This window comes from Lucilia sericata, unplaced genomic scaffold, assembly GCF_015586225.1.
Source record: "Lucilia sericata isolate MDLA Ls3-8-SP2 unplaced genomic scaffold, ASM1558622v1 Contig000288F_arrow, whole genome shotgun sequence".
Lineage (NCBI taxonomy): Eukaryota > Metazoa > Arthropoda > Insecta > Diptera > Calliphoridae > Lucilia > Lucilia sericata.
This window is the reverse complement of record NW_023994313.1, coordinates 145,141-169,608: the sequence shown is the minus strand read 5'-3', so window position 1 is coordinate 169,608 and position 24,468 is coordinate 145,141.

Sequence of the window (24,468 nt, the reverse complement as noted above, 5' to 3'; positions counted from 1 at the left end):
CAAAAACATGTTTTGTAGGACCTAAAGCTCTCTGCCAGATATTGTGAGGATCAGTTCATAATTGATCCAACCCCCCGTACAAGGTCCCCATCAGAAAATAACTTTAACGCTCATAACTATAACTTGCTTCAACATTAAAAAAGAGCAACGAAATCCATCAACGAACTTCTTCAAAATTGTTGTAAAGCAACGAAATTCGACAATGGCAAGTTTTAGAGGAACTAATATCTCTATGCATGTTAAATTTTATGATAATAGCTCCTTGATTGACCTCAACTTTATGATAAGATCCCCATAGAAAATGACTATACAGCAACGAAATTCGACATAAACCAAATTGTAAAATTTTTTGAGGATCGGTCCATAATTGACCCTATATATGGTCTTCTTCATAGAATGACTTAATGGCCATAACTGGCTTAAAAATATCAATATTGCGATAAAATTCGTCATAAACTAGATCTAAAAACCGTTTCATCCAAGAATCAGGAAATAATTTTAGAGGTACTGAGCATCACAATCTTGAAATGAATAAGTCCTGGTTGATGTATTTACTTTTTTGACCAGGTGTGTATGGCTGTATATTGCAAGTATAAGCAAGTGTGTGCTGCATTTGATACTGTTCTATGTGTTAATGTGTATATGTATGTGTTTTAGACTGTTGTTCTATTTAGGTTGCTTAGTTTCTCTCCTTTGATGCATACTTAAGTCTTGCATCATTAGCAACGTCTTATGCATCCTTTGATACATACAAAAGTTAAAGCAGAAAAGAAATCGAAACTAAAAACTAAACACTTTTGTATGGTCTTCAACATGTTTGACAGAGAGGAAAATAAGTTAGTTAGTTTTTCTGTTCAACTTTATTGAGTAGCTTAAAGGCTTTTGAGGAAATCAGAGGAGCTGTCCAAACATATTTGTATAAATCTGTTAATCATTAAAAGTTATGTGTACATATACACAAGAATACACATATGAACATATTTTGTATGTATTAAATATTGTACATACAAATGGTAATGGTCTAAAATTTATATACGATATGTTAACATTTTATAGGATAGAACCATGTACAGTCGGTCACTGATATCGTCCTGTCTAATTGACAGGATTTTTTTTTGTCTTCTTTGTATAAAGGAAATCTAAGTTGAGAGATAACGTAACCTTTAGTAAGCTTTTTGTAAACATATTAATGACATATTACAGTCGAACTAGACCAATTTTCTTTTTTACTTCTTTGACTGTATTAATTGATAAAGGGGCCATAGTTTGTTATAGACTGCTTCTAAGGTTTGTTAAATTTTTTATATACAAATATGTGAATATTTTTTTCTTGATATATATGAAAGGATTTGTCTGTTCCTTCCGTTCTATATGACTAACTTGTGCAATTTGTATGCAGATGAGCTTAATGTTTTTTCTTTTTTCTTGCAAAGCATGGCCACCACCATTACTGTTACATTTGCTCAACAGTGCGTTTAACTTAAAGTCATTTTTCTTTTTAACCACCAAGCAGTTTTCCATACATATATTTTCTCTTCCTTCATATGCTTTTTATAGAAAATACTTATAACTATTTTAGAAAAATCCTTCTTCAAAGTACTTTATGTACAACTTTTGCTGCCATTTCTACTACCAATTTAGAAAACACAGCGTCAATTTGTTACAATTTGTGTTAATGTGGCATTTGTCTCAGTCATCGTCATCATCATCATCATGATCATACGAACATGGTTTTATACTTAAAGGCATATTATTTAGTTTTAGTCCTCTATAGTGTAGAAAAATCCATTGTTCCATAAAAACTACTCGAACTACTTTTCCAATGCAGACGACAAAGTTAGCTGAATAGTTTCTTTTTCTCTTTTGTTGGTTTTAAAGTAGCAATTTTTGCTGGAAAAATATAAAGTAAAATAAATAGACAAATCATGTTTAACCGAAGAACAGCAACAGAAGGTGTTGACTATAATGCTAATAATGGTCATCAACGTCATCATTGTCAGCATATTTTTTCCTTTTAGTTCCCTTCAGTTTTTTTTTTTCTTGTATTTTAATAGGCTACAACTGCTACTGTTGCAACTACTAAATGCATCATTAAATTGTAGTTTACATAAGACAAATTTACATACTTAATTCTTGTCAAACAGAAATGTAGAGAAATATTTATTGTACAAGTAGAAAAAATAAAATAAACTAACGATGAAATGAAATTTTTGTTGACAACATACTAGTAGCAGTAGTTGTAGTTGAGTTGATTTTGCAACCATTTTAATTAACAAAAAAGTATAAAAAAGAACTATTAAGCAAAGTTTGACATACATTGAGTCAATGTCAATAGCTAAAGTTTTAAATTAAAAATTTCTCGTAAATTTTGTGATGAAAGATTTTGGTTGTGCAAGGATTAAATAAACATTTTTTGGTCAGATTAAGTAAATCGCAGATACGCGACTGATTTTGAATAGTTTATTTAATTAAATTGTAATAAAAATTTAAATACAAGTTAAACTACTTCTCTGTTGACTTTTCAATTTGCATACGGGTCAGATTTGGCATATGACCATTTCCTTCATTTCATGCATATTGAAATTATTATAACAAATTTTATATTGTTTCATCGAACCTTAAACATATACATATTTTTATGATTATTTCATAAAATTTTGCAATATGATTTTGTATCCTTTCGAAAAGTTTAATGCTACAACTTTGCCCATTGTCTTTAAGGTTAATTGTTTTCAACAAGACAGGTTATGATAAATATACATACATATATATATATGAATATTCAATGAGTTTTGAAATTAATTTAATTATCAAAACTACTTGCTTTGTTATTAACACAACTTGCCAATGCATTCATTTTTTCCCAGTAAACTTAATCAATACCACAACAAATAATTGTTATCGTGAATTTGAAATGATAGACAAGATTTAGCAAAACTAATGATTTAGAAACGGTCATAGTCATAATAAAGCTTATAGGAGTAGTAAAGCTCATTTTATTATGTCAGTGATAACTAAGTAAAAATAAGTATGAGTGATGTATTCGGCCGTGTCATTGCATAATAAACGTATTTATTGTTGTATTCGAGGGAGTTGCTTTCAAATACCAAATAAATCTAATTAATAGAGAATATTTGTGATAAATTTCTTCCCTGTGCCACAGGATATTTTAACAATGCATTCTTGAAATCCATAACAAATCAGTTTATCGAAAATATTGTTGGTTGGTTAGTAAGTTAGTTAGTTAGTTGGTTTTTAGTTGGTTGGTTAGTTAGTTAGTTAGTTAGGTGGTAGTTAGTTAGTTAGTGTTAGTTAGTAGTTAGTTAGTTAGTTAGGTAGTTAGTTAGTAGTTAGTTAGTTAGTTAGTTAGTAGTTAGTTAGTTAGTTAGTTAGTTAGTTCGTTAGTTAGTTAGTAGTAGTTAGTAGTTAGTTAGTTAGTTAGTTAGTTAGTAGTTAGTTTAGTTAGTTAGTTAGTTAGTTAGTAGTTAGTTAGTAAGTTAGTTAGTTAGTTAGTTAGTTAGTTAGTTAGTTAGTTAGTTCGTTAGTAGTTAGTTAGAGTAGTTAGTTAGTTAGTTAGTTAGTTAGTTAGTAGTTAGTTAGTTAGTTAGTTAGTTAGTAGTAGTTAGTTAGTTAGTAGTTAGTTAGTTAGAGTTAGTAGTTAGTAGTTAGTTAGTAGTAGTTAGTTAGTTAGTTAGTTAGTTAGTTAGTTAGTTAGTTAGTTAGTAGTTAGTTAGTAGTTAGTTTAGTTAGTGTTAGTTAGTGTTAGTAGTTAGTTAGTTAGTTAGTAGTTAGTTAGTTAGGTAGTTAGTAGTAGTTAGCTAGTTAGCTAGTTAGTTAGTAAGTTAGTTAGTTAGTTAGTTAGTTAGTAGTTAGTTAGTTAGTTAGTTAGTTAGTTTGTTTTTTGTTGTTTGTTTTAGTAGTTAGTTAGTTAGTAGTTAGTTAGTTAGTTAGTTAGTTAGTTAGTTATTAGTTAGTTAGTTTTTAGTTAGTGTTAGTTAGTTAGTTAGTTAGTTAGGTTAGTTAGTAGTTAGTTAGTAGTTAGTTAGTTAGTTAGTTAGTTAGTTAGTTAGTTAGTTAGTTAGTTAGTTAGTTAGTTAGTAGTAGTTAGTTAGTTAGTTAGTAGTTAGTTAGTAGTTAGTTAGTAGTAGTTAGTTAGTTAGTTAGTTAGTTAGTTAGTTAGTTAGTTAGTTAGTTAGTAGTTAGTTAGTTAGTTAGTAGTTAGTTAGTTAGTTAGTTAGTTAGTTAGTTAGTTAGTTAGTTAGTTAGTTAGTTAGTTAGTTAGTTAGTAGTTAGTTAGTTAGTTAGTTAGTTAGTTAGTTAGTTAGTTAGTTAGTTAGTTAGTTAGTTAGTTAGTTAGTTAGTAGTTAGTTAGTTAGTTAGTTAGTTAGTTAGTTAGTTAGTTAGTTAGTTAGTTAGTTAGTAGTAGTTAGTTAGTTAGTTAGTTAGTTAGTTAGTTAGTTAGTTAGTTAGTAGTTAGTTAGTTAGTTAGTTAGTTAGTTAGTGTTAGTTAGTTAGTTAGTTAGTTAGTTAGTAGTTAGTTAGTTAGTTAGTTAGTTAGTTAGTTAGTTAGTTAGTTAGTTAGTTAGTTAGTAGTTAGTAGTTAGTTAGTTAGTTAGTAGTTAGTTAGTTAGTTAGTAGTTAGTTAGTTAGTTAGTTAGTAGTTAGTTAGTAGTAGTTAGTTAGTTAGTTAGTTAGTTAGTTAGTTAGTTAGTTAGTTAGTTAGTAGTTAGTTAGTTAGTTAGTTAGTTAGTTAGTTAGTTAGTTAGTTAGTAGTTAGTTAGTTAGTTTAGTTAGTTAGTAGTAGTTAGTAGTTAGTTAGTTAGTTAGTTAGTTAGTTAGTTAGTTAGTTAGTTAGTTAGTTAGTAGTTAGTTAGTTAGTTAGTTAGTTAGTTAGTTAGTTAGTTAGTAGTTAGTTAGTTAGTTAGTTAGTAGTAGTTAGTTAGTTAGTCGTTAGTTAGTTAGTTAGTTAGTTAGTTAGTTAGTTAGTTAGTTAGTTAGTTAGTTAGTTAGTTAGTTAGTTAGTTAGTTAGTTAGTTAGTTAGTTAGTAGTAGTTAGTAGTTAGTTAGTTAGTTAGTTAGTTAGTTAGTTAGTTAGTTAGGAGGTAAAATGAAGTTTCCTGTCGAGTGGTGAAGATCAACATCCCACCCACTACGATCACTAGTCCTGCTGAATATCTGCGAACTACTATCCTTTTCGGCATCATGCCAGAATAATATTAAACCTTCCAAGAAACCACTTCTGTAGAAGCTGTCAAGGCGAAGAGGAAGGAAGGAATTTTACACTACATAAGGGAGAGGAACAACTGAAGGATAAACTCCTTTACCAGTGAAATAAAATGGTTTGGATAGGGCTCAAAGTAGTTTTACAAAGGTATGAATGTAATGGACCCGACTATGTCATTAGTGAATTAAAGAAATACGACAATCCGCCCATCTAACCTTACATGCCAATTAAATATGTGGTTACGTTTTAATTATACCCTACACCACTTCAGTGGGGAGGGTATATTGGGTATGTGCTGATGTTTGTAACGCACAATAATATTGGTCCTACACCCACCTCATGTAAACCTTGTAATCAAACTACAGGTCGCAATTTTGAAGATAATTCAATGAAATTTGGTACATGATCTTCTATTGTCCCAGCGACGAAGCCTATTGAAAATGGTTAAGATCGTTCCATTAATTCACCTAGCCCCCATACAACTGAACCCCCCAATAGGGCTTGTAAACCTTGTAATCAAACTACAAGTCGCAATTTTGGAGATAATTCAATGAAATTTGGCATATGATCTTTTATGGTACCGTAGACAAAGTCTATTGAAAATGGTTAACATCGCTCCATTATTTCACCTAGCCCCCATACGACTGAACCCCCCAATAGGGCTTGTAAACCTTGTAATCAAACTACAAGTCGCAATTTTGGAGATAATTCAATGAAATTTGGCACATGATCTTTTATGGTACCGTAGACAAAGTCTATTGAAAATGGTTAACATGTTCATAATTATGTTTAATATACTAATATCTCGACAAAAAGCTGCAAAAACCAAGTTCTATACAAGATTTGATGACCCTCACGAATTCCATAATAATAGGTCCTCATATGACCCTAGCCCCTATAAAAAGCCCCCATCAAAATTTCACTTAAATGTCCACAATTTTATTCAACAATAAACGGCTTAAGTATGTATATCTGAGGCAATGTACAATTCAATTTAAATGCTTTATTATGGCAAATAAATCACATTATATTTTTGTCAAAGGTGTAGGGTATTATATGGCCGGCCTCGCCCGACTATAATTTCTTACTTGTTTTTAATTATTATATTGATGTACCTTTATACATACATACACACATATTAAGCATACATATAAAATATGTTTATTTCTGTTCATAATTATCATTAAAAATAATGAGATAGCTAGCAAATTCTTTTGAAACTAAAAGATTTGTTTTAACAAAATTGTTTTATTTAATATTACCACTTAATTAACACAATATTATATCTATTTGTTGTGGGATCAAATTTCATTAAAGTTAATAAAACCAACATATTTATTTAGACAAATGCAAATGAAAATTTAAATAAATCAATTTAATTAATTTTATATAGAAATAATTTAACTAAGTACCCTTTAAACTTAGTGCTCTAAATGAGTGATAAACTTCATATCGGTAAAAATGTGTAGTTCTCATTGCTTTATGAATAAAAGTTTACATCACAACAAAAGAAAACACCCAAGTACAATGCATTGTAGTCGCTCATATCATGACCTGCCATACATAAGACAGTAAAGGACCTGTGGTGTACACAAGCACACTCACAAATAACGTCATCATAGAAACATTGCTGATGAATGTTTACAGGACCAACTTGTGTTGACATGTCTTTTCCAAGTCTATTGTATTCTCTATTTTGTTGATAATAGTAGGTAAACAACAGCCAAAACAACAATAATATCAACAACAACTATACACATACATACATACATACTTGCAATATAAAGTACAAAGCTAAAAATGTATCAAGTATCCTTGTATCTTATACATGTGTGTATGCTGCAAGCTTGCAACAACATTGTCATACAGATATTGCCCTCAAAGCTATATAACACTGCTGTTGTTGTTGCTGCTGCTATTTTGACAAACAAAATACAGAAGAAAAAATTTTTCGTCCTTCGAATAAAAGGATACATTTGAAGTGGATACAAACGTGACAAGTGCAAGTGCAAGTACAACTAGAGTATACTTGAGAAATGTATTGGAGGGAGGAAGAGTCTGAACATATATACAGGCAGGAATATATAAATATAGTAATAACAAGTGTTAGCTTTTTATGGAATGATAATTCTATGAGTAAAATATTAAATTTTAATTATGTTAAAAAATATGTATTTTAATAAAATATTTACGATTATATTTTCCCGATTTATTTTGCTACAAAAATCAATAATATTTGCTTTATAATCCTATATTTAATAAATTAATTAATATTGGTATTAAAGTATAAAATTAAGAAGAATATGAGTTATTTTAATCCTAAACAAATTCTATAAACTTTTTAAAATATAAAAGCATTCGCCAGAAGTTTCTTAAAAAGCTGTTGATATTTAAGAATTAAGCAGCACTTACGGAAGGCATTATATGTAGACCTAATATAGAGTATAGTTCTTCAAAAGTCTTACACAGCTGTTTTGAAATAATGTGTATCCTAAAAATATCGTTTCGTATCGATCGAAACAAGTAGTAGTCGGAAGTGGATTACTTTAGTGTCTAGGTCTTACAAAAGAAAACTCAATAAAACTGGTGATGATCAAATGTAAGTTCGGTGCTGTTGCCGAAGTCAACATATGCCCCCAGAGCAGTGACTGTGAGACTAAGCGTTGGAAATGAGTTGGTGTTAAATGGGCAAAACGTGTCTTCCCCCACCCGTATACCTAGAGTGAGTGTGTCGGATGTTGTTCTCTATAAGTGTATCAGATGAATGTGAAGTGTGCTAGGTTGAATGATGATGGATGAAAGGTATCTTATACAAGTGATACCATTGAATTTTCCTTCCCTGACCAGGTATGTTCAGGGAAAACTCTGTTCATACCAGATTTACCACAGTGTGTTCGCTGTGAGTAGGACTAAAGACCTTGGCTTATTTCTTGGATTCGTACCGACTCAACAGAGGACATCCCAGCTCCGTGGTTGTAAACGGATCTCGGAAGTTAAGCAACGGCGCAGCAATGGTCAGAAATTAGATACTTAGCTTCAGTGCATGAGCAAAGTGCTTGTACATGGACCGGCAGAACAATTTACAACCACCCGAGTGTAAAGCCAACACGGCAGGTGTTCACGTAAATGACTTCGACATTCTAACCCTTAAATAAGAAAACAAGTAAGAAAGTATAGTCGGACTTGGCCGACTATTTGATACCCTACACCAGTTATGAATATTTAATGTGATTTATTATTGTTTTTGTCATTCCGTTTGTAACACATCGACATATTCATCTAAGACCCATAAAAGTATATATATTCTGGATCCTTATTAAATTCTAAAACGATTTAGCTATGACCGTCCGTCTGTCTGTTGAAAACACGATAGAGTACAAATGGAAGTAGCTCGCTGGCTGAAATTTTGCACAGACATTTTGTATTGAGTTTGTTTGGTATTGAAAATGGGCAATATCGGTCCACTAATTCGGCTAGCCCCCATATAACGTCCATATAGATCAGAAAATGACTTTAACGCTCATAACTGCCTTAAAGAAGCATCTATAGCGATGAAATTCGACATGAGCATATTTTATAGGAACCTTAATATCATTGTAAAATGTTATAAGGATCGGTCCATAATTGACCCCACCCCCCATATAAGGTCCACCTTAGAAAATGACTTTAACACTTAAAACTGTCTAAAAGAAGCATCTATAGCGACGAAATTCGACATGAACATATTTTACAGGAACCTAAATCGCTTTGTAAAATTTTATAAGGATCGGTTCATAATTGATCCTACCCCCCATATAAGGTCCTCTTCAGAAAATGGCTTTGACGCTCATAACTGCATCAATAGCGATGAAATTCAACATGAACATATTTTATAGGAACCTTAATATCATTGTATAATTTTATAAGGATCGGCTCATAAGGCAGTTATGAGCGTTAAAGTCATTTTCTGAAGGGGAACTTATATGGGGGATAGGAGCAAATGTGGACCGATCCCGATAAAATGGGCTGGATAGATTTGTATTTATATAATATATATAATATTTGGCTGTGCTAAATATCATTGCAATAACAGTGCTAATAAATGAATTGCGGATATTCAAGTCACTTTCTGAAGGGGGCTTTGTGTGGGGGCTAGGGTCAAATGAAGTCCGATTATTTCGAAATTCGGCAAGGTCATCAAGGCTTGTATAAAACTTAGTTGTGCGAACTTTCATCGAGATACATTTATATTATACATAATTATGAGCTCAAAAGCCCTTTTCGGGGGGTTCAGTTGTATGGGGGCTAGGTGAAATAATGGACCGATTTTAACCATTTTCAATAGGCTTCGTCCTTGGGTCAAATGTGTATTCCAAATTTCATCAAATTATCTTGAAAATTGCGACCTGTACTTTGATAACAACGTTTACATGGCCACACGGACATCGTTAAATCGACTCAGAAAGTGATTCTGAGTCGATCGGTATACTTTAAGGTGGGTATAGAACTAATATTTTAATGCGTTACAAACATCAGCACAAACGCATAATACCCTTCCCACTATAGTGGTGTAGGGTATAATGACGTAAAATCTCATCAAACGAGTTCAAGATTAATTCAGGGGTACCGCAAGGCTCCGTTCATTCCCCTACCCTATTTCTTATCTTTATAAATGACCTTCTATGCCAAACTTCCAATTCTATCTACTCTTTTGCGGATGACAGCAGTATCTGTCATTCTTATTTATTCAATTATAGGCCAAGCCCTCTTGAGATTGGGGCAATGAGGCGCAACATGAATGAATCGCTTAATCACGACTTGATTAAAGTCTCTGAATGGGGTCGTATTAAAAGAGTCGATTTTAAAGCCCGCAAGACTCAATGTTGTTTTTTATCACATAAACAATGAGGCGCAACATGAATGAATCGCTTAATCACGACTTGATTAAAATCTCTGAATGGGGTCGTGTTAACAGAGTCGAGTTTAAAGCCCGCAAGACTCAATGTTGTTGTTGTTGATCTTCTTACTATTTACACCACTTATATCCGACCGAAAATGGAATACAACTCTCATGTATGGGCCGGAGCTTCGAAGTCTATTTTGGAGCTACTCGACCGCGTACAGGAGAGGGCGAAGGTACTTATCGGTGACAGTAGGGTATCCAACTCTATTGATTCACTGGAGCACCGTCGCAACGTAGGGTGTATTTCACTGTTCTATAGATACTACAATGGAATGTGTTCCATCGAAATTAGGGAACTTGTTCCCGATACCCGTATATTCTTGCGTAACACACGTATTTCTTCAAGAACACACCCATTTGTGGTAGATTGGCCAGTGGACAGCACAACACACTCAGCAGAGGAGCTCAATATTGCCATTACATAGCACGCGTGATAGGGTAAGAAAATTCTGCTGACGCTAAGTTGATACACATACACACAGACATACAACAGAAATACAACAACAAAATTTTGAGAAAGCCGAATTAATGTAGGAGAACATGAGGGAACAGTTGATAGTTTTTTTATATATAGACTTTGATATACGCTGGCTGTCAAAATCCGTAATCAATATTTGACAGTTAGCATATACTTTATAGTTTGTAGTCATATTAGTATACTTTTATTTTGAATTGAATTCTGTTCTCTGCTTATTTACCAACACAAATAAAACTATGGTAGTATGTGTTTGAGCATCTCTGCACTACAGGGAAAATTCATTCTTCAACCGCACTGTTCGTATGTGGAATAAACTTCCTGCGGAGGTATTCCCTGCCACTTTCGATATAAAAAGATTTAAATCAAATGTCCGCAAACACTACTCCCTCTATCCTCCTTCCCACAACCTATTTTCCTAGTTCCAACACAATGCTTCGCATAAGCAGGGGTCATCCCGTTAGTGTTGGTCCAATTAAAAAAAAAAATCTTCTAATTAGCTTTCACCAAGTTATTCAGGGTGCCAGTAAATTTGTGAGATGCCAGCCTTATCAACATCACGCCCATGCTGAATTCGCAGTTCACGCTATTGGTTGTTTGCTTTTTGGGTGGATTGCGTGGCTAGATCTTCTACCTTACTCTGCTGGTCTTTTGGAATTTTGCCTTTCGGATTATCAGCTCTTATACTGTATAGCAGGAATCGTCCCGGTGTCCTCTATTTTCACAGTCTAGCTTTTTTCTTATTTTTCGGCTCTTCTTTTGAGACACCCTTATCTTCGAGGTTGATTTCGCCGATTAGCTCGTCCTCAAAATATCTTGCTTGGCGTTGTCACTGTTATTCGCAGGATTCTAACTTGATATTCCTTTGAATGAGGTATGGCTTGGCTTCGACTGTATATTACTTAGAAGACGGGGATCTCTTTTTCTTTTTAGCTCTATTCTCACTTGTCAGCTTCTCGGGAGATCTGATCGTCTTTACCTTAGATATTAAAGCATTTTTAACTTCCTACTCAGTGATCTAGAAAGCTGTTTTTTAGTAATAGGTAGTTTAGCTATGCTATCACTCACCTTATTTACCATTTGCTCTACTTCATCATTTTTGGGATTTGGTATGATGGTGTTGTTATTCACATCTGAGGATTCAGAGTTGTAACCTTCACTTATAAACGCTGAAGTAGCTTAGAGCTCTCTCCTTTTCTTTCACGTATTTTACGTCATATTGCAACAAGGTGGCTAAAGTTAATATGTGATTCTCTCGTAAGATATTGTCGTATTAAAGTTATAGCTCACCTTTACTTAAATTACTACAACTGCAATCTCTTACTTACCTCTAATTCTTCTTAATGAAAGAATTTATGTCATTTCTATTAACTGATTAAATAATACCCGTTTTACATTTTAACTTCATCTCTCTATAGCAAAGTTAATTTGATAAATAAAATTGTTGAAGTCATGGTAGAATTAAAAATCAAATACTACAGTGAGTTTAAATTACTTGTCTACCTGAACGTGCTAAGAACACCACACGTCTCACAGCGGGGGCTAATTAATAAGTGCTTATAGAAATAAAACTCAAACAGAAATGTAATGCAAGTTGTGTAAACTTTTTTTAAATTTTTTTAAAGAATGGTAATGTTTATCAAATTGAATTGATTTTAATTTTCTGAAATAAATAAAACTTTTTAATTTACTTTTCAAACAACTCACTCTAATACAGCAATCTGGAATGGCTCTGGACAATTTGAAACAAATCCAAGAAAAACAGTAAAACTTATCAAATTGATTGTTTTTTAACAAATTACTTTGAAATACATATATTCTTTTTACGCAGAAAATAATGTCAAACGGTATAAAACAGACCCAAAATTTTTGGGTTTTTTTAGTATTACTGTATTGAGACATTTTTTTTCTACTATAAATTAAATCGAAAACATGTTACAAAAGTAGAACAAATTGAAAACAAAAAAAAAAAAAAAAAAAAACAAGTAAGAAAGTATAGTCGGGCGTGGCCGACCATATGATACCCTACATCAGTTATGAATATTAAATGTGATTTATTTTTCATAATATCTCATTTATCTTCAATATTCCCTTGTTCCGATACATTTAAGCAATTTATGGATGAAAAACTAATTTTCTGAAAGAGGCTTTATATGGGGGCTAGGGGCAATATGGACCAAGCCCGATAAAATTTTGTGAATATATTTATATTTACATAATATTTTATTGTGCTGAATTTCATCGCGATATTTGTGTTTATAAGTTAATTTGGGACATTCAAGTAATTTTCTGAAGGGGACTTTGTATGGGAGCTAGGGTCAAATGGGGCCCGATCTTTATGAAATTTGGCAGGGTTATCAAGACTTCTATAAAACTTAGTTGTGCCGTATTTTATCGATATATCTGTATATTTAACATAATTATGAGCTCAGAAGCCCTTTTCGGGCGGTTCTGTTCTATGGGGTCTAGGTGAAATAATGGACCGATTTTAACCATTTTCAATAGGTTTCGTCCTTGGGTCAAATAAAACGTGCGTTCCAAATCATCCAATTATCTTGAAAATTGCGACCTGTAGCTTGCGCACAAGGTTTACATGGACAGCCAGCCAGACGGACGGACGGACGGACATAGCTTAATCGACTCAGAAAACGATTCTAAGCCGATTGGTATACTTTAAGGTGGGTCTAGGACGAATATTTTTATATGTTACAAACATCAGCACAAATCCAATATACCCTCCCCACTAAAGTGGTGTAGGGTATAAAAACAAAGAATAAACTGTAAAAAGAAAAATTGAAACGATTAAATTTCTAATAAAATGACAAGTATTTTGTTTTCTGTTATTTTGCAAAATTGTTTTTCTATGTTGAAAGAAAAACAATCCTTGTTTTGACAGATTTTGTTTTTTTTTTCTCTTTCTCTCTTAAAACAAATGAAATTGAAGTAATTTCGTTAAGAAAATGAAATGTTTGACTTGTCAATAAAATATTTAAGCACATCATTATTTAATGGGTATTCAATGTAAATATTGATGTATATTATCAATTAGAAAGGAGGGGGCCAATGGAAATTGAAATTTAGATAAAAGAAAGACATTTAGTCTATTAGCATGATTCCTAGTAAAATATTGTTGAAAGTACAATTTAAAGAACGAATAGTACCCTTTCTAACGATTTTGATTAAAAAAGTACCAAACTATTTAAGAAAATTAGGTCTCAAATATGAATTGGTAGCTGAATTCGAAAGTGTATGAAATTTGCATGTCAGCCTTTAGCCAAAACTCTTCCCTAAGAAGCTAATTGGCAAAAAAGTCCCAAATATCTGGCCTGTAATTTACCCGCTTTTAACCCCTAAATATTAAAATATTTTCAACTCACGCTACTAATGACGTTCGAACAACTTGATACTTGGTACAAAAGTGTACTTGTGTTAGTTAAACGAAACACGATTTAACTTTCATTAATAGATTTCAAATAAATTTTACACCTTAAATTTTGGGACAATTCTGTTTCGTTTATGTACATATTATTTTTTATTACTGGCGTCTTATTACATTGACGCCATTTATCTGTACAATTTTTTTCGTGTATTCTTTTAATGTTTAGTTGATTTTTTCTCTTTATTTGTTGTGTGTATAAAATTTATTTTGTTGTTGATGTCCGTATCCTCTGTAGGTTACAAATACACCAGCAATAAACTACATTTTTATTATTCCCTATTATTTCTTCTTATTTTGTTTCTTATTTTATTTTTTACTTCCTTATGACATTTAAAAGACAAAAAAAAAAAAAAAAATAGCAAGAACTAAACTTGGTTATTATTCTTTTTCGGTAATAGAGTAATAAATTTAAGAAAAATAAAAAAGGATAACAAGGCCACATCTTGTAACAGTTTAACTATATTTTTATATGTATTTGAAGTCTTGTTATTTTTCTAAGGCCACTATACTAACTACACTGTTTATTTGAATAACAATTTATTAGAATGGTAGAAGTTTTATTTGGAATTTAAACAAGATTTTGGAGATTTTATATATAAAGAACATATTAGGTTAAGTTAGGTTTATAGGAGGATGCATATTGCACCAAGTCGTAAAGATACCAATACTGTTGTGAGCTGTGGGAAATGTTTGATGGTAAACCTGTGTGTCCACTTAAAATATGAGTCATCACACTAACCTTGAACTTGCTTATTCTCTCTCGTTAGGGTTGCCCCATATACCCTTCACCTTCATGAGAAGGTTATATGTAAGTTTGTCATTTCGTTTGTAATTTCCAGAATATAAAGTATATATATTCTGGGTCCTTATAGATAGCGGAGTCGATTATGCCATGTCTGTTGAAATCAATTTTTTGAAGACCCCTGATATCTTCGGGATCTAAATCTTCTATAATTCTTTCAGACATGCTTTCGAGAAGTTTTCTATTTAAAATCAGCAAAATCCGTTCGTAAATAACGGGAATATAAGCAAAAATCAGACACAACCTCTAAACATTTTGCATACAAAAGCACTATGGTGAAGGGTATGTAAGATTCTGCGAAGGCGAATATAGACTTCTTACTTGTTTTAATTCAGATCTCGTTGCGTCGAACGGTTTTGCGTTTGACAGGTTAACTACATCTTTGCCGACTACTTCCCAGTACCCCAGGGTATCAGGCTACACATGTGATACAAACCTTTCCCCTGGAAAAGTATTTGGTCAAAGCTCGTTTACATTTCAGTACGATCATAGATTTAACCTTATAACCTGATATCAGCCTAATTGCCTTTGGCTGTCGGTTAACATATTTCCCAGTACCCCAGGGTACCAGGCTACCCATGTGATTCAAACCTTTTCCCTGGAAAAGCATTTGGTCAAAGCTCGTTTACATTTCAATACAGTCATAGATTTAACCTTATAACCAGATATCAGCCTAATTTCCTTCTAGCTGTCGGTGAATATATTTAACCCAAATGGCACCATATTTATTATAATACAATTAACACATTGCGTTGTAGCACGGACTTCTTACTGGAAGCTAAAGTTGTGATAAGGTAGAGGGTAGTATAACACTGTTCCTGGGTTTTCAATGGGGAATCCCCCTTTTTGTCCACCAGTTTAGGGTGTTTGCTGTAATGATAAGCTTGAGCAGTTTGCCCAAAGTAAAGAGCTGTAAATGCTGCCTCATATCTTATAGGAGCAATAGTAGGAGGAGGAATATCTACCAACGTTTAAAGGGCCTTGGTAGACTTAGTGATACATGTTTTTTTATATCGCCCAAATTATTGAAACGCAAGTTATAATGGGACTTATCACGGACTTTTATAAAGCCAGTTTGTCATAGTAGGACTGTGGACTCATTTTGTGGTTTCCCTACATTGAGCCCAATACCGATGAGCCTTGTTGATCCTATCCTCAATGTGTTTTCTCCATTTTAACTTCCGATTAAGGATAACACCGTATTTAGGCACTCTTCATCCCTTCTACATAGAAGTATAACGTTAATTCTATTCCCGGTTAGGGTCATTTAGCATTGTGATTATCCAGGTTTTGGTCTATGGATTGAAAAACAGTATCAGTGTGAACGTACTCCAAAACATATTAAAAACTAAGATGGCCGGCCATAGCCAAATATAGTGGAAGGAGCTTGAATTCGTTATCCTCCTTGGCTGTATTAAAATATAATTGATCCAACTATTTAATATGTCTGAGGACTTAGACCCTAACCATACGATCTAATGGATCATGGTCAATTCTTTTGAATATAATTTTAAAGAAAATCCAAATTTAAAAGGAGACATTCAAATAGTACATTTTCATCATTTTATGCATGATGTGTACGTAGTGGTATCTGGCAAATATCTGGGCAATGTATCGGAAATCTAGGAAATCGCGTTAGACGTTACCTATAGTGGATTAGGTGTGAATTTAACAAAATCAAGACCACAGTATTCAGTGAACCTTACTTAAATGAAGCGGAGCTAATGTTGTATGATAGTACAAAATATCTGGGAGTAATTCTGCTAAATTTTTCGTGAGCTCAGCTACGAAGATTGAGCTCTATGGAATAATAGGAAGATATCAGTGACATTATGAAACTCATTTTCTAAGTCACTATCTGGCCCTAGAGGAGTAAAGATTTAATAGGCTAGGATATAAATTTCGGATATACTTAACGAACTTATCCGAGATGAACATCCGAAGCTGCACTTCATGTTATTTGGTCGAAGTGTACCAATACACTGATTGACTTTGCTCTTTACAGATATCACAAGGATCAACGTGATGTATTATATGCCCATTAAAGTAATTATATAGACAACCTGATAAACAAACATATATTTCAAGATAATCTAGACATGTTTGTCCTTATGAGAGTACGTCACGATTTCACATCGCCCTCACACAAATAGGATACAATTGGTTTTCATTATTTCTTTTGGAAATGGTTTATATCCATAAAATAAATAACTAAACAAAATTTCATCTATTTAACTTTATTAGCATGAATGAATATTTAAATTTTAGATAAAAACATAATAAAATCCTCAAAATATGATGATAAAATGTCTCCAATTTCATTTTATGGTATACGAGTAAAAATTATGGTGATTTATTTTTAATTTGGTTGACTAATTAAATGAAAAATTGTTAACAATTTAAGGCCAATTTTGTTTACAACATAAGGCAGATGAATAGAAAACTAAATTGAAAAAAAATTTTGGTTGCATTTTAAATTAATGAATAACTTTTAATGACTTGATGATGTTACAAATTCGCGGGGAGAAAAAATCCAAACATTCGTAGAATGAAATAAATACTTTTCATATAGGATTTCTAATACATATTACAAAGTTTTTTTACATAGTTGTAATTATACTTTAAACTTTTTAATTTTGCTTTTTGTTTCACTTCTAACACAACCTTCGTACCTTCCAATATCATACAATACAAATACAATTATGTTTTACAAAACCTAAAACAAATTTGGTTATCATGACAACCCAATTAATCCTTTCCTTCAAATACATATACATAATTCAAGAGAAATTTAAGCAAACTAATAGAATGTTATTAATCCCTTTTGAAAGATTTTCATAAACCTTTTAAGAATTTGAACAGCATTAAGAGTGAATGAATAAATGCCTGATTTGAAAAGCAAGATAAATACAAATTTTGGTATTTTAATATGAAACCTTTTTAATAGTAAGTATTGACCTGTTTTTTCTTTTATTACATATTGTTTGTTTGCATAAAGGTCCTTGACGTTGCTTTCAAAACGACTTGATATTTCATCTAAGATTACATGCTACTGATGATGATGAAGATGTGTGTGTGGGTCACTAACGATAAAAGAAATAAACTTTGAGTTGGTGTTATTTAATTCATGCATGCATAAAAAAAACACATACTCCTCTATATGTACATTATATTTGTTTGCATATTTACATATGTATAGGTTATGGAAATACACTTTATATGTATTTGTGTAAAGGACTACATACATAAACACAATATGTTTTGTTTACTGTATTAGATACATGCATATTTACATTAGGGTATAACCAAAATTAGGCCTTATCACTAAGCGGTAGCCAGTATTTTAATAAAGAACATATTTTCTCGGGTCACGGATAGGACGATTTGAAATTTTAAAAATTTTATAAAAGTTATTACCCTAATATACATACTTGCTTGTATGATATGTGAATAGATAATGTCATATCGCTATAAACATATGTAAGTTATTGTTATAAACTGGTATTGACTTTTTTCATCTTTTGTACGATGCACAGTGGTATATATTGCTGGATGGTCTAGTTTATGGTCTAGTCTATAGTCTAATTTTTAGTCTAGTTTATAGTCTAGTCTATAGTCTAGTCTATAGTCTAGTCTATAGTCTAGTCTATAGTCTATAGTCTAGTCTATAGTCTAGTCTATAGTCTAGTCTAGTCTAGTCTAGTCTATAGTCTAGTATTAGTCTAGTCTATAGTCTAGTCTATAGTCTAGTCTATAGTCTAGTCTATAGTCTAGTCTATAGTCTAGTCTATAGTCTAGTCTATAGTCTAGTCTATAGTCTAGTCTATAGTCTAGTCTATAGTCTAGTCTAAGTCTAGTATAGTCTAGTCTATAGTCTAGTCTATAGTCTAGTCTATAGTCTAGTCTATAGTCTAGTCTATAGTCTAGTCTATAGTCTAGTCTATAGTCTAGTCTATAGTCTAGTCTATAGTCTAGTCTATAGTCTAGTCTATAGTCTAGTCTATAGTCTAGTCTATAGTCTAGTCTATAGTCTAGTCTATAGTCTAGTCTATAGTCTAGTCTAGTCTAGTCTATAGTCTAGTCTATAGTCTAGTCTATAGTCTAGTCTATAGTCTAGTCTATAGTCTAGTCTATAGTCTAGTCTATAGTCTAGTCTATAGTCTAGCCTATAGTCTAGTCTATAGTCTAGTCTATAGTCTAGTCTATAGTCTAGTATAGTCTATATAGTCTAGTCTATAGTCTAGTCTATAGTCTAGTCTATAGTCTAGTCTATAGTCTAGTCTATAGTCTAGTCTATAGTCTAGTCTATAGTCTAGTCTATAGTCTAGTCTATAGTCTAGTCTATAGTCTAGTCTATAGTCTAGTCTATAGTCTAGTCTATAGTCTAGTCTATAGTCTAGTCTAGTCTAGTATAGTCTAGTCTATAGTCTAGTCTATAGTCTAGTCTATAGTCTAGTCTATAGTCTAGTCTATAGTCTAGTCTATAGTCTAGTCTATAGTCTAGTCTATAGTCTAGTCTATAGTCCAGTCTATAGTCTAATCTATAGTCTAGTCTATAGTCTAGTCTATAGTCTAGTCTATAGTCTAGTCTATAGTCTAGTCTATAGTCTAGTCTATAGTCTAGTCTATAGTCTAGTCTATAGTCTAGTCTAAAGTCTAGTCTATGGTCTAGTCTATAGTCTAGTCTATAGTCTAGTCTATAGTCTAGTCTATAGTCTAGTCTATAGTCTAGTCTATAGTCTAGTCTATAGTCTAGTTTATAGTCTAGTCTATAGTCTAGTCTATAGTCTAGTCTATAGTCTAGTCTATAGTCTAGTCTATAGCCTAGTCTATAGTCTAGTCTATAGTCTAGTCTATAGTCTAGTCTATAGTCTAGTCTATAGTCTAGTCTATAGTCTAGTCTATAGTCTAGTCTATAGTCTAGTCTATAGTCTAGTCTATAGTCTAGTCTATAGTCTAGTCTATAGTCTAGTCTATAGTCTAGTCTATAGTCTAGTCTATAGTCTAGTCTATAGTCTAGTCTATAGTCTAGTCTATAGTCTAGTCTATAGTCTGGTCTATAGTCTAGTCTATAGTCTAGTTTATATTCTAGTCTATTGTGTGGTCTATAGTCTATAATGAAAAAAGTAAGTCACCATTTTTAACTACGGTCTGGATATCAATGTCCAGTTCCGAGGGACATTTGAAAAGAAAAGTTTTTCAAATGGTTTAGGTTTTACTATACCAAAGGGGCCACCGTGCAATGGTAGTTTCCCGCTACTAGTTAGTTACTGTGTTGAAATTTCCTCTAAAATCACCAGAAAATCTGAAAGACGAAAAAATCTGCAAGAAGGTTAACGAAATGTACGCGCCAACATTTCACAGTCTAGACGGCGCCATTCAAAATTCAACGCCATTGCTGGATATTAAAAAAGCACAACTATTTATTGTAACGATGCTGGATACTTTTTTAGAATATATTCCAACTCCCAGTATGTGTGTGTGTGTTTGAAACAATTTTGTCATTTAGGGGTTGATCTTTTGTTTATTTTGTTTTTGTTTATTTGAAAATTGTTAGATTTTGCTGTTTTATAATTTTTTTTGGTAATTTATTTTTTGGCATCAAGGAAAAATCAATATTGGTTGAAATTAAAACAACTTTAATGTTTTCTATATGAAAGTCAACCAAAACTTGAACTTGTTTTAAATTCGATGTATTCTATTTTTTGTAGATTTTTATCTATAAAACAGACTAGTGAACTGTAAATCATTTGAAATTTTATTGCCAACAAAAATTCCCTTAGCTCATATTCTAACTAAACATACAAATGCATCAATATGAAAGTGTAGATATTACAGGTTTTGCCAGAATGTTTTTTTTTATATAAAAAAAATGTAAAAATAATATAAAAGGTAGTGGCCATAAAAATTTATAAAATTTAGTTTTTAAATATATTTTATGCATGTCCTTGTGTTCGTTTACCTTTTATTTTTGGTTACAAGTTCTGGTCCTGCTTTGCATCATCAGCGATTGTTCAGCAGCATTTGCCAACAGAAACAGTGGTCTCATCCTCAACTCCTTCACATCATCTGCTGCATCATTAAAATGCTGTCTCCCGAGACCATTAGCTAAAGATGGTTGACTGCATAAATCAAACGAAAAAGAAATGAAAGGAATGTTGAATGAATGAAGGAAGAAATGAATAAATGGACGAATGAACGTACGAATACCTGGAGTACTTAAATTTTAGTTTTTGTTCGATTTGACATGGCATAAAAAATTTATATTTCTGAGTCTGAGCGCTTTAGGTGATGCATAACTGGTTTTAATATGCAATTTAAAGTGGTTACATTCGTTGTTAAATGTTTGAGTATGAAAAGTGGATTTTACGTGAGTTTTAGTTTTATTTGAAAAGGTAATTTTCTCGTATATTGTTTAAGTGGTGATCAAATGTGATTTATTTTCTTAAATGTTGAATGTAGAGTAATGGTGATGATACGTCTATTAATTACATGTTATTTTGACACTTACAATTTGAGAATACTGAAATCGTTTTAAGCTTGAAAAATGATTGATTAATTAATTAATTGTAAAAATGCAATAAAACTATGGTTATTGACAAATGAGTCCGCTGATTGTTGGATTTACATATGTATGTATGCTTGCGTATATGAGAATGCCGATAACTGATCTAAATTGATTGTTGAATTACTATTTTTTTTAATTTTTTTTTGCAAAAATTTAGTCAAAATTTAGTTTCTAATGTCGTCAATATCTCTGTATGGGCAAACGCTGTTCACGATTTCATCTGTTTCCTGGAATACAGTTCAAATAAATTCATATTTTGTAAACGATTAGTCGAGAAGGAGTGAATTAAGTATCGTCCTACAACTTAAGGATTATTAGCTCGATTAAAATGCATTAAGGCTAATACTTATGCATATCCTTCATTCTATCGTCATCGAATGATAGTAAGGGCGATATAAAGAATTTGATGGAGTTGTTTCGACTATCTACAAATCCTGCTTGTATCCTTCCATCTATAACAGAAAGGAGAGTCGTATACTCTTCTGTTGGTACTAGATGTGTAGTTAACTTCAGAAACATCAATTGGTTGGTTGGTTATCATGGTAGTTCACTGCGCGCGAACAGTCAAGTGGAATCTAAGGGACTCCATTTTGACAGGACCACTCCACTTGCCAGATGTATTAGATCCAGCCTGTAGCCATGAGAAACCTCAAGATGTCATTAAGATATCTCACCAAGGTTGGACATGAAGTAACTGCCAAGAAAACTGTTTCTCTTCGCGGCTAGTGCATTGTCTTTGCAATTGCAACAGTACTCATTGAAGGGGAGCCCAAGCCGACTTGCATGTCTGCTTAGTACCCAGTGTCCTGTTCTTACTGCTATCAACTTCGATATATCCCGCCTATTTCGGGTTACAAGGTGTATTGTGTAGCCCCTTTATATGCGCCTAGGTTATTCCATCTATTTTCAGCCTTTTGAAGAAAAATCTGAGGATACTGCTTTTGATAAAATCTAACGGAGTTGCTACTGAAACGGCATTGGAGATATCAAGACCAGATCCCGTTCTGGCAAGTTAATCTGCCTGTTCATTTCCATAATAGTCCGTATGCGCAGTGATCCAAGCAGTGGTAGTATCAGACAGGTGACACAGCCTTGACAGATCCTTCTTGCATTGACTGACTAATAGGGAAAAGTGCCGCTTGACTGTCGCCAAAAATTCCTATGTTGTTATTAATATTGAAATTGTATAGCACCCTACACGCGCCAGAATCAACACCGCAGTTTATTTTGAAACCTATTATTCCAATGCATGCTGATCTCTGACATTTTCTGCAACGTGGTATTTAAGACGATCTGATTTTATGATATCCTAGTTTTGTGGCAAGCTGTGGAATATACTTCATATCGAGTAGACATTGAGAAATACTGCGATTTGGATGATGCTGAAAACAACGTGAAGAAAGTATTTTAATAACTAATTATTTGATTTGTTGTCGATTCAACTGGCCTTTTATTTCTAAATCAGGCTAAAGGCTGAGGGCTCATAGGTCGATAGGATTATTGGGCATAACATGAATTTTTAGACATAAATATCGACTAATGCGTACTGAAACCTTTCGATAAACACTTTTCTACTTGGATTTTTGGTTACCGAGCTACCAGTTTCATCCACAATATAGGTAGAAGGGCAATAATTCGCCATAGGGGAACATCTGCCAACACCGAATAACTTAAAAACAGAGTATTCGATTATTAACTTTTGTTTTAGTTTATGAAAACAAGAGTAATGTCAGACAGGTGACCAGTAATGACAGACAGGTGACAGATCCTTATTGCATTGTCTGACTAATAGGGAAGTGATATGAGTTTAGAGAAAGGGGTGCCGCTTGACTGTCTACAAAAATTCCTATAGGCTAACATTATCGCAAATAATTTAGACTGAAAAAGAGTACAGTTGTTGGACTGAGATACTTATCCTAGCTTCTTCACAGAAGACACCAGAACCAACACCGCAGTTCATTTTGGAACCATCTGTAAAGATTCTGGTGGTAGGTTGGTAGGTTACCCCTACACCACTCGCTCCTAGAAGGAACTCTGACGTTGTAAACATTGCCTCTACTCTATTAAAGTCCGTGTGTGGGGTAATAAAATCTAATGGTAGGTTCAAAATTTAAGGTAGTATGCCTAAAATCAGAGCATGTCCATATGTTCTTGACTTCCAACATCGGGATAAGTTAAGCCTCGCTGCGCTGCAGGCAGATATGGCCATTATATGAAGATCTAAAGGTAGAATGTGCAATATAGTATTCAGAGTTTCTGAAGGACTAGTTCTTAGAGCACCTGTTATTCCAATGCATCTCTGACAACAATTAGTTCTTCAGCGTGGTAGTTAAACGATCTTATTTCATGTAAAAATTATCTCCTGAAAAATGGTCTCAATTCCCTACTTATTGTGTTATAATAGACTCAGATAAAAAACCTACTTCCGAAGATTAGTTCAACTTTCTTAATTGTATATACCAAAAGTTGTACTAATCTTTATGTTATATTTATTAATTTTTATATCATATATTTTTTTGTTAATATAAATAAATTTATTTTTTTTTAACTTATTTATTTAAAAAATCTCTTTTTTACTTCTCTTTATTTCAGGTAAACATTTTGAAATGACTCAAGGCCACTTAAGAGCTTTTATTTAAATAAATGGAAATGTTAATGTACGGACGTACAATGTGTAGTAAGTACAATCTCAAAATACAATATCATACGTATGTATGTATGTATTGCTTTTTTGTGTTTTTGGAACAATACATGCAATGTGCTACAAAACGTAAAATGCATAAATTTTTCAAAAATATTAATATTGCTCATACTTTGTAAACATTGTCTACTACCCAGCAATATGTTTTAAATGAAATGAATAATAAACAAATTTTAATTAATTTTAAAAATATCATATAATATTTAACAATATCAAAGTGATTCTATAATGTATGTCGATCAGTTCGAAATCACTAAGAGAATTAGTTTGCTAAAACATTTTTTATAGGTATGTAATAAGATGAATTGATCTCCTTG